Below are 12,500 nucleotides of genomic sequence, written 5' to 3'. Positions count from 1 at the left end.
AGTATAGTAGTAGTAGTAGTAGTAATAGTAGTAGTATAGTAGTAGTATAGTAGTAGTAGTAGTATAGAAGTAGTTGTAGTAATAATAGTAGTAGTATAGTAGTAGTATAGTAGTAGTAGTAGTAGTAGTAGTAGTAGTAGTAGTAGTAGTAGTAGTAGTAGTAGTAGTAGTAGTAGTATAGTAGTAGTTGTAGTAATAGTAGTTGTAACTGAGGGGTACAATTCCCTGACTGTATTGATAAGTATGGTATCATTAAACCACTACCGTCTTATGTACATTCCTACTGGCCATACAGTACACAGGTATCTAATGATGAACACTTCCCACAATGACTCGGTTCCACACAAAACTGGATTTAAGTATTTATTAGCAGTAATGATAGTACATAATATACTTTACTTTACTTTGGATGCGCTTATAAGGCAAAGGAATGTGCGTAGGCAAATCAATAACGTATGTCCATTCTCATATTACGCAGGAGATAATAATACAACCTGAATCTTAGGAATTATATCTATGGTACACTAGTAATATAGCGGGAGATACTGGTAGGGTCCCCCCGGTTGTAAGCCAGCAAGGGTAGAGGATTTGTCGGTAGTAGAGTCTGGGTCAACGATGATAAGGAGACTCCAAGTACAGGAGACGGTGCAATAAGATCTTGATCCGCAGACGAATACAGCTGTTCTCCGTAGCATGCAGCTCGATATGCGGCACGGTGGTGTAGTGGTTAACACTGTCGCCTCACAGCAAGAAGGTCCAGGGTTCGAATCCCGCTTGGGGACCAGGTTTCCATGATGCCAGTTACCCAGGTGGGGTATCTCCCAGGCCTTTCTGTGTGGAGTTTGCATGTTCTCCCCGTGCTTGCAAGGGTTTCCCCCCCGATAAGATAAACCCAATGGAAAAACATGCACAACAACAAGATCGCTAACGCTGTGGCGTCCTTGACGAAGACGGACAGGAGCACTTGGATTGGTCCCCTGGCGCGGCTCACGTTGCGCCTGTCTGCTCCCGGCTGCCCTTGGGGGGGAAGGACGACGGGATGCGTGAATATTAAAGGCAACCAACTTGTGTTCGGCTTTTCTCTGATTGGCCGCGCCCCCCCGCCCCCACGCGCAGGCAAGCGCAGTCGTCCCACGTCCCAAATGAAATCCAAGGAGCGCAAGCGAGCGGCAGCGCGGGCAACCAACTTGTGTCAACCAACTTGTGTTCAGCTGCGGTAGCAGTGGAGCGCTATGAAATGCGCTGAACTAGAAAGTGTAACGTTATTATGTTTCGCGTCACTGTACACCAGATTCACTTGTGTATAAACAAAGCCCATACAGTTATGAAATGCGCTGAACTAGAAAGCGTAACATTATTATGTTTCGCGTCACTGTACATCACTTCAGCAGCAGCAGCAGCAGCACCGTTGTACTACCAGATTCACTAGTGTATAAACAAAGCCCATACAGTTATGAAATGCGCTGAACTAGAAAGCGTAACATTATTATGTTTCGCGTCACTGTACATCACTTCAGCTCCAGCAGCAGCAGCAGCAGCATTGTTGTACTACCAGATTCACTAGTGTATAAACAAAGCCCATACAGTTATGAAATGCGCTGAACTAGAAAGCGTAACATTATTATGTTTCGCGTCACTGTACATCACTTCAGCTCCAGCAGCAGCAGCACCGTTGTACTACCAGATTCACTAGTGTATAAACAAAGCCCATACAGTTATGAAATGCGCTGAACTAGAAAGCGTAACATTATTATGTTTCGCGTCACTGTACATCACTTCAGCTCCAGCAGCAGCAGCAGCAGCACCGTTGTACTACCAGATTCACTAGTGTATAAACAAAGCCCATACAGTTATGAAATGCGCTGAACTAGAAAGCGTAACATTATTATGTTTCGCATCACTGTACATCACTTCAGCTCCAGCAGCAGCAGCACCGTTGTACTACCAGATTCACTAGTGTATAAACAAAGCCCATACAGTTATGAAATGCGCTGAACTAGAAAGCGTAACATTATTATGTTTCGCGTCACTGTACATCACTTCAGCTCCAGCAGCAGCAGCACCGTTGTACTACCAGATTCACTCGTGTATAAACAAAGCCCATACAGTTATGCTCATATTTTGCGAATGCATAAACTATATCTTAAATTATGGCTATGTGTCTAATATGGCTGTCGCTTATCAATGACTTCGCGACAGCCATATTAGACCCATCGCCATAATTTAAGATATAGTTTATGCATTCGCAAATATGAGAGCTCTGTCATTGAAGTGGGTGGTGGCACTAACAGTAGCGATTTTTATTGTTTTGTCATGACCAAACATAATCCCAACATAGATAGGAGGTGTACTGTATGTCAAATGTCGGTCATGTGGGCATGGTGGAAGAGTTTAGTACAGTCACACAACAGAACACCAGTGGCATTAACCAACAAGGGCGCTCCTCTCAAGAGTACCTGGGGGAGCCTCATGCGCATGCGCGTCTGCCGCGTCTCGCCGCGTCTCTCGAGTCTCTCTTGCCGCGAAGGGCGTGTGCTAGTGGATTGATTGATTGGCCGTGTGGCCAATCAGAGAAACGCTGAACGAAAAGCTGAACACAAGTTGGTTGCCTTTAATATTCACGCCGACGGGATGGGTTAATCGCAGATACGAATTGCATGCATGCATCGCATGTGTGCCAATTGATGACCTCGGAGCAGGTCCTAAATTATTATTATTATTATTATTATGGAAGAAAGCTAGCCGGCCTCAGACTTCTGAGAGGCGGACTCGACGTGGCTCCTCACAGGGTAAATCCCACACAATTGTGGGTGTCGGCGATTCTCCGCTCCATCAATTACAGGACCAAAAGCAAATATAATCCAGCCGAAAAGGGCTATGCAGTCGTCGGTAGGTTATCCAGTGTACATAATCCACACGGTCCTCGTCTAGGGCCCCTCGGGTGAAAGCGCCATGGTAAGCAGCCCAGCCTGGATAAGCACTCTAGCTGATACGAGGAAACGTTGGTGATGCTGGTCACTGTAGAACTTTAGCCGCACGATACACTATACACAAATAGACTATTACTGACTTAATAGAATCGGTCGAACTTGACGGTACAGCGTTAAACTCTGATACTTCAGTTATTAATTCGCACGCGGTCTCAATGCTCTATTTGGGGCCAAACAGGCCATACTTCACCACACGTTGTATCGTGGGTGAGGCTTCAACTTATTGGTAACTCTACTTCTGTATTCACCTGCGCCGTATTTATACGTTTAGGTGAACAAACTAGTACCAGCTTTATTCCTGTCTCATATCCTTGCGCAGAACCGTTCATGTCCAGGCAAGTCCCCGGCGGTGACTTTGAACCCGACCTTGGAGGTATGGCTATGGCACCTGTGGACCGCTGTCCAATAGGAGAATGAAATATTATGGTCTGTACTAGGCTAAAGGGATATTCCGTGTATATGTACAAGGAATATACAAGGGATATCAAACGATATACAAATATTATGCAATATATATCAATCAATAAATATATATATTCGGTTTAATCTGATCCTTCGTAACAGCCACCTCCTAATTAGTCCCACCTAATTAGATAAGCAGAGACAGATTAACCGCACTGTCCACTACTCAATGTCTGTTGGGAGGGTAGGGCAGTTCACAAAGTCAGGGGGTCATGGTCGTCATCAATAGTATCGGGGAGCCTTGGCAACTCTATTAGCCTCGCCACGGGTCAAGATTCAAGATTCAAGATTCAAGAGTTTTAATTGTCACGGCATACAGGTATACAATGAAATGCGGCTGGTCTTGCCCGCGACGATGTGCAATACAGTGGTACAACATATAATAGAATCCAATAAAAATACAGTGGTACAACATATTAATAGAATCCAATAAAACAGTGCAATAAACAGGTCGGGTGTAGATCCGCCCTTGGACGAGCACTTCTGCCGCTCTGACCTTTCCGTCGGCACCGGTGATCACTTTGCTTACGCGGCCGGCCGGCCACATAGCTCGGGGTAGTGACTGGTCGATAATCATGACGACTGTTCCTTCTGTCAAATTGTCTCTCTCTTTCACCCATTTCTGGCGGGTCTGTAGAGACGGTAGATAGTGGAGTAGGAAACTGTTCCAAAACTTGTCAGCCAATACTTGACTGTACCTCCACATTCTTCGGCCGTTCGCTTCTTCAGGCCTGTACACTGTCTGTGGTAGCGCGGGGTTCAGCCGCCCCATCAAGAGTGTTGGGGGTAACTGGGTCGACATCTGCTACATCACTTGAGACGTAACCGAGGGGCTTTGAGTTCAATACTCCCTCGATCTCCGTGAGGACTGTCGTTAGGACTTCTTCCGCCACGGTCTGGGCCCCAAGCACGGCGTACAGGGCTGTCTTTATTGAACATACTTCTCGTTCCCAAGTTCCACCGAAGTGAGGTGCATTCGGAAGATTAAACTGGAAATCAATCTGGTATGGAGCGAGGTGGGTCTTAAGTTCTGGGCCCATAGCTTGGAAGCTCTCTCTCAGCTCTCTTTCTCCGCCTTTGAAGTTTGTCCCGTGATCAGACAATAATATAGACGGTTTCCCTTTCCGCGATGTGAATCTTCGGAAGGCCATAAGGAATGAGTCTGTGCTCATGGTTGGAAGGAGTTCTATGTGCATCGCTCGGGTGGTCATGCATTTGAATACAATACCCCACCGCTTCTCCGTCCCTCTTCCTCTCTTTACATACAGCGGGCCGAAACAGTCCATACTGGTGGAGTGAAAAGGCTTGTCGCCGAGTCGGAGGCGACAGGGGGGTAGGTCAGCCATCCGGGGTATACTGGGCTGTGCTCGCCATTTACGACAGTCTAGACAAGTCCGCTGGAAACGTTGTACTGCTTCTCTCCCTTGCAGTATCCAATAACGACGTCTGATCTCCGCGAAGACTCTCTCTGCCCCGGCGTGATGCACGTCCTCGTCGTATTTCTTTATGATAAGCTCTGTGACCTTGTGTCGGCTGTTTAAGACTATCGGGTACTTGACGTCATCCGGTAAGTCTGGAGCTCTCCTCAGACGACCACCCACTCTGATGAGATTATGGGCGTCGCTCTCGGGGGCTAGGTGGAGCAATCTGCTGTCTGACGGGACGGGCTTTGCTCCCTGTAGACAGTCTAGCTCGTCGGGGAACGAGTCTCTCTGGGCTCGCTGTAGGAGAAGAAGTTCTGCTTCTTCGTAGTTAGCTGCAGTAATGTCAGTAGTGGGCTGAACCTCTGGGTGGTGCCACAGGAATGTCTTTAGCTGCGCACTCTCAAGGGTGAGGCAGTCGTCTATGTCGGGGTCTGTGGGGACGACCCACAGAACATAGATTTCCTGTTCTCTGCCTCCTCTTTACTCGCCTCCCGTGGGGTGGGTGTAGGCCACTCTTCTTCCGGGAGCTTGAGGAACTCTGGCCCGTCACTATATAGATTGTGACGGTGAGGTCATCCAGGGACATTCCCCGGGTGATGACGTCAGCTGGGTTGTGTTTTGTGTCCACATACCTCCAGCTTGCTGCTTCTGTTAAATCTTGGATCTCTGTGATTCTGACTCCCACGAAGACCTTGTATCTACACGAATCAGACTGGATCCATGTGAGTACGGTCGTGGAGTCTGACCACAAGATTGTTCGTTGCACCGGGATGGTGAGTTCACGTTGGATTAACGTGGCGAGTTGCGCTCCTGCTAGGGCTGCGCAGAGCTCTAGACGCGGGATAGATTGTTGCTTGCGTGGGGCTATTCTTGAGCGAGCCAGGATGAAAGCAGTATGTATTTCTCCTCCCTCCTCTCGGGCACGCAAGTAGGCCACCAAACCGTAGGCTACTTCGGAGGCGTCGCTGAAGACGTGCAGGTCCATCTGGCACGTCTCCGGCCTCACTGTGGGTGGGAAGTAGCTGCGGCGTATGTTGACACCTGGGAGTGAGCTGAGTTCTGTCTCCCACTCTCTCCATGTGGAGGCAAGGTGTTCGGGTATGGGGTCGTCCCAGCCCTGGTCCTTGTCCCATAACGCTCTTACAATCATCTTTGCCCTGGTGGTGTAAGGTAGAATACATTCCAACGGGTCATATTGACTGGCGAGTGTTCTGTATACACTCCGTCTTGTGGTCGGTAGTGCAGTCGACCTTCCCTGCTCCTTGGTCAGGGGTGTGTGTTTATAATGGAGCGAGTCTGTTTTGAAGCGCCAGATTAGTCCTAATGTCATTTCTTGGGCTTCTCCTGGGATGGTCGCCATCCAGGTCTCGCTGCTTGCTGCCTTGTCCTCTGGGGAGAGGCTGCGCAATACTTGAGGGTCGCTGCTGGCCCACTGCCTGAGATCAAAGCCGCCTTTGATCAGGGAGGCGCGGAGCTTGAGTAGGAGGGCCTCGGCTTCTTCTGGCGTCGAGACGCTTTGCAGACAGTTGTCCACGTAGAAACTATTTCCTACACTTTGTCGGACCTCTTCATCCGCTGCTGGGTCCTCTGCGACGTGTTTTTGCAGTGCAAACGTAGCACAGCATGGGCTGCATGTGGTTCCGAAAGGGAGGACTTCCCATTGATAGATGGTTGGTTGCTCGTCCCCGATCCTCTCTCTCCATAGGAACCGCAGCAGGGGCTTGTCCTCCTCCACTAGTCGCACCTGCAGGAACATCCCTTTGATGTCGCCGCTGATGGCCACCTTGTCTTGGCGGAAACGTAGTAACACGCCTAGTAGAGAGGGGCAGAGTGTTGGGCCGGGCAAGAGCTCTTTATTCAGATTTTGTGATCCGATCTGGTAGCTGCAGTTGAACACAATACGATCCTTGCCGTTGTGGTGGACTTTGTGGTGCGGCACGTACCATGATTCGGTCGTCTGATCGGCCTCTTTTTTGCCTCAACGACTACCGCCCTGTAGCCCTCACCTCCATAGCCATGAAGTGCTTTGAGAAGCTAGTGAAGGGCTACATCTGTTCCTCCCTCCCCATCAACCTGGACCCTCTGCAATTTGCATATCGCCCCAACAGGTCCACGGAGGACGCCATAGCCCATGTGCTGCACACAGCAGCATCACACCTGGACAAGAGGCAGGGGAACTATGTGAGAATGCTGTTCATCGACTACAGCTCAGCATTCAATACCATAGTCCCCTCCAAACTCATAGCCAAGCTCAGGGACCTGGGCTTGAACTATGACCTGTGCCAGTGGGTCTTGGACTTCCTGACGGGCAGACCCCAGGTGGTAAGAGCCGGCAACTGCACCTCCTCATCCATCACGCTCAACATAGGGGCCCCCCAGGGCTGTGTTCTGAGCCCCCTCCTCTACTCCCTGTACACACATGACTGCGTAGCACAGCGGAACAACAACACCATCATCAAATTTGCTGATGACACAGTAGTGGTGGGCCTGATCTCTGCCAACGACGAAAGGGCCTACCTGGAAGAGGTAGAGAACCTGTCACAGTGGTGTCAGGAGAACTGCCTCTCCCTGAACGTCAGCAAAACAAAAGAGATGATTGTGGACTTCAGGAGGTCGGGGGTCAAGGACTACAGCCCCCTCAGCATCGACGGGGCACCGGTTGAGAGAGTGAACAGTTTCAAGTACCTCGGAGCCCACATATCCAAGGACTTGACATGGACCACACACATTGACAGTGTTGTGAAGAAGGCACGACAACGCCTCTACTTCCTCAGGCGCCTAAGGAAGTTCCAAGTCAGTCAGAAGATCCTTAGGAACTTCTACTCATGTACAATAGAGAGCATCCTGACCGGCAACATCACCTCCTGGTTTGGGAATAGCACTGCACAAGACCGTAGCAGACTACAAAGAGTGACACGTTCAGCCGAACGCACAATTGAAGGGGGGCTTCCCACCCTCCAGAACATTTACAACAAGCGGTGCAAGGGGAAGGCTAAGAGAATTATTAAGGACTCGAGCCACCCGAACAACTGCCTCTTTGAACTGCTGCCGTCAGGCAAGCGATACCGGAGTCTTAAGGCGAGCACAGAAAGACTCAGAAGGAGCTTCTATCCCCAGGCCATCAGGCTGCTAAACGAACAATAATCGCTAAACGAAAATAATCACTATGCAACAACCATCAAATGCACACAGCACACACACCCACACGCACACACTCACTCAAACAAACAACACACTGCAGCACCCACTCTCCACACTTTAGATCACACAAACACACTTACACTTTATATTTATTGATAAAGGATTTGCACTACAACTCGTACACCTACTGTGAATTGTACCTAAACTGCACCTCGTCCATTTATGCCTTGCACTATATAGTATTGTATATTAGTACACTGCACAGTATTGTATATTGTATGGTAACTACGTCTACGAACATTGTACATATGTCTAAACTGAACACTGTGACCTCTTTTTTACTCTTTTTTACTTCTAATTTTTACTATGTTTTTATTTCATACTTATCTTGTCATGCACAGTCTCTGGAGCGCAACAGTAAGAAGCATTTTGTACAAAAGTATTCTGTACTTCTGTATGACAACTATTAAAGAAACTTGAAACTTGAAACTTGAAACTTTAATGTCAATTTTCTTTATGTGTCCCGCTGTGATTAGCTTGTCAATCTCAGCGCGGTAGACAGTCTCTTGAGCGGGGTCTCTGGCTAGGCGCCGCTCTGTGTTCAATAGATACCGCTCCGTCGCTTCTTTTGGGGCGTGGAAGGTAGGCATACCCTCTCGCCTCAGGAGTGGAGTTGCGTATCTCATCACTCCGTTGACTTTGACTCTCTTTGTCCCCCGCTCGAGGAGGGCTATAGCATAAATGTCTTCCTTGGAACGAATGTCTTTCTTTTCGTTCTTAAAGGGCATTGTCTCTAGTGTCCATAGCCTCTCGACATGCTGTAGGAGGGTGGTGTCTTCTTCTGTCACTCTGGAGTGGAGGCAGCTAGTGGCTGCTGTTCGGTTAAGGGACCTAGCGAGGGGGCCTTGTAGTGTCCATCCTAGGCGGGTCTCGACTGCTGCAGGACAGCCTCTGGGCCCTGTGTGGACCCGGTCCATCGGGACGATGAGGTCTGCATGGTCGGAGCCTATCAGCAGGGTCGGGGTGGCACCGTCTATGAGCGGTATAGGTAGTTGACGCAGGTGCACATATTTATCCATCAGCTTGGCGATGGGGTAGGTGTACTGCGACAGGCCTATGTCTTGGCTGGTGAAAGCGTTAGTGATCCTATACCGTCTCTCTGGCTGCCCGCTTGCTGCGATAGTGAAGGAGACATTCTCGCCCTTTATCGTCTTTAGGTCTCTTCTTATTGTCCGAATCGTCATCTGGTCTTCGCTCCCCCGCAGCCCCAGCTGGGCCGCAGCGGACGCGAGGAGAAGAGTCTTCTCTGACTCGTCGTCAAGGACGGCGTAGGTGTCCATGACCTTATCTTGGTAACTCAATGTTACGCGGACCACCTTTAAGAGCACCCGGGCGCCCCCGCTGCTGGCGGGGTCAATGTACATAACACTTGCCTTTGTGCTGCTTGAGGGTGCAGGCTTTCTTCTGTTACTGTCATGTAGGACATCTAAGTGGGCTCCGTCACACCGACTACACCTCTTCTTTAAGCGGCAATCGGCTGCCATGTGACTGTGCGCACATCGGTAACAGCGTCGGTTGGACTTTATCCATTGACTCACCTCGTCGGTGGTCATCTTCTTGAACGTGTCACAGTGTGACAGCCAGTGTTCCTTTTCGCAGTACGGGCACACCATCTTCCACTTCTCTTTCATCGAGGGGGTACTGTGGTTCTTGTTGCTCGGTACTGATTCTGCTTGGTGCATGACGGTCACCAATCTGCGGCCATCGTTTGCTCTCCTAGGTCCCTCTCTGGAGCTTGGTGTGCTCCGCACGAACGTATCCAACCTTAGGCTGTTGACTTCTCTCGCCAGGAAGTCGGCTAGGTCTAGGAGTGATGGCTCGGGACCGTTAGGATCACGGTGGTCTCTTTGCCGCCTGAAGCGCTCTTGTCGGGCGGGCGGAAGCTTCTCTAAAATCCTCTCGACATTAGAGTTTGCGTGTAGTTCGTACATACCCCTTTCCTTTTGCGCCCCCAGCATCCCTACCAGGGATTGTACCTTGATAGACAGGTCATCTAGTGAGCGATTGTCTGTGGCTGGGGGTAGACGGTCAATATTCCTTATCTCTTGTATTACGTAGTCCCATATGCGTCCATATCTTTGGTCGAGTGCTGCTAGAGCCGCGGTGTATGGGGTAGTAGAGGTGGAATATATATTGTGCGCTCGGGGCACCTTGAGGTGCTTGAGTAGGATAGCATATTTGTACGGTTCATCAGCTACATCGGACATCATTGTCTCTAAGCACATTCGTAGCTCTGTGTACTGTGCTCTGTTCTCGTGTGTGAAGTCCGGGAACGTCGGTGTGCCAAGGTACGATGCCATGGATGGCTGGCACATCGGTGAGCGTTGGAGGAGAGGCCTCCTAGGCGAGTCTCCTCTTACGTGTCGTGGTGGGCTGGTACCTGCTGGGTACCAAGGCCCGCGTACCCAGGTGCTGTTCCTCGGGGCTGGTCGTGCGTCAAGCTCACCCGTGAATTGAGTCGGGGGTCTGTAGCGCAGAGCCGCGGGGGTAAAGTCTGGGCTGTACTGGACCTCCTGGTCCTGTGGAGTACTGTGATGCTGTTGGGCTTGACTCTCCTCCTCTCCCTCTTCTTCTTCCTCTGGCAGGTCATCTAGATCCTGTAGTCGTCTATTTAGCCTCTCCGCGGTATAGACCGGTTCTTCCCTGTAGCTGGGTCTCGCTTGGACCGGTCGGGGAAGGGGTTCGGAGAGGGGTATAGGCTCTCTCTGGTGGTCGGGCTCAGGGTCGCTTGATCGGGTAGGGGAGGGTGCCCTTGACCCTTGTCTTGACGAGGCCCTGGAGCCCTGTGCGGAGGGAGGGGGGGTTGCCCTGGTAATCATCTGCTCCATTATCTGCGCTTGTAATCGGTCGTGCTCGGCTTCGCGCTTGGTGAGAGCGAGGTCGCGCTCTGCTTCTCTTTGGGCACCGGCAGCGGCGCACTGGGCTTCGGCGGCGGCGCGCTGGGCTTCGGCGTGGTCTCTTCCCATATTCTCTTCCGTCTGGAGGCGTCTAATCTCTAGACGTATACGGTCTTCGTCACTCCGTTGCTGCGCTTGAAGGCGTTCTCTTTCCATGGAAGAATGTTTGCGCTCACTAAGCGTCTGTGCTTGGAGTCGATCGCGCTCGGTTGAGGCTGCCAGGCTGGCGAGGAAGGCCTGCGCCAGCATCTTGTATGCCTCGCTGGGGGAAGACGCTGGTTGAGGTGATCCGCTCCTGGTAGTACTCGTTGGAGATCCGTTCTCCTGTGGCGAATCGAGGAGATCCATCTCCGGGGTGCTCGTCCCTTCTTGTAGTGGGTCGAGTTCCATCCCTGGAGGGCTTTCTTTATCCTGGAGCTCTCCGGGGACTACTTCTTCGGTCTTGGCGGGGGGTAAAGTCATGTCAGGTCCCTCCTGGTCCCCACCGTGAGCTTGGTCAGTTACGTTAGAACCCACTAGGGTCTCTACTGGCGGGGTAGCCTGGTCAGTAGGGTCGGACATAATTTTACTATCTACTTTTTCCGCGTTTACCGTCTGTAGAAAGCTAGGTAGTATACTGGCAACGTAATCCTCTAGGTACTGAGGTGTCTGCCGTCTACGCTGCGGGCGATCTATTTTAGGAGAACCGTTTTGTGGAGTGTTCATCATTGGCCATGTCAATATTAATACCACTATATTAATATTACGCTAGTTACCCTCCGGCTCGAAGGACCAATTGTAACTGAGGGGTACAATTCCCTGACTGTATTGATAAGTATGGTATCATTAAACCACTACCGTCTTATGTACATTCCTACTGGCCATACAGTACACAGGTATCTAATGATGAACACTTCCCACAATGACTCGGTTCCACACAAAACTGGATTTAAGTATTTATTAGCAGTAATGATAGTACATAATATACTTTACTTTACTTTGGATGCGCTTATAAGGCAAAGGAATGTGCGTAGGCAAATCAATAACGTATGTCCATTCTCATATTACGCAGGAGATAATAATACAACCTGAATCTTAGGAATTATATCTATGGTACACTAGTAATATAGCGGGAGATACTGGTAGGGTCCCCCCGGTTGTAAGCCAGCAAGGGTAGAGTCTTTGTCGGTAGTAGAGTCTGGGTCAACGATGATAAGGAGACTCCAAGTACAGGAGACGGTGCAATAAGATCTTGATCCGCAGACGAATACAGCTGTTCTCCGTAGCATGCAGCTCCGCATGGAAGAAAGCTAGCCGGCCTCAGACTTCTGAGAGGCGGACTCAACGTGGCTCCTCACAGGGTAAATCCCACACAATTGTGGGTGTCTGCGATTCTCCGCTCCATCAATTACAGGACCAAAAGCAAATATAATCCAGCCGAAAAGGGCTATGCAGTCGTCGGTAGGTTATCCAGTGTACATAATCCACACGGTCCTCGTCTAGGGCCCCTTGGGTGAAAGCGCCATGGTAAGCAGCCCAGCCTGGAT

The sequence above is a fragment of the Notolepis coatsorum genome (assembly GCF_963971535.1).
Source record: "Notolepis coatsorum genome assembly, chromosome: 3".
Classification (NCBI taxonomy): Eukaryota; Metazoa; Chordata; class Actinopteri; order Aulopiformes; family Paralepididae; genus Notolepis; species Notolepis coatsorum.
The sequence above is the reverse complement of the archived record's forward strand: the minus strand, read 5'-3'. Positions refer to the sequence as shown.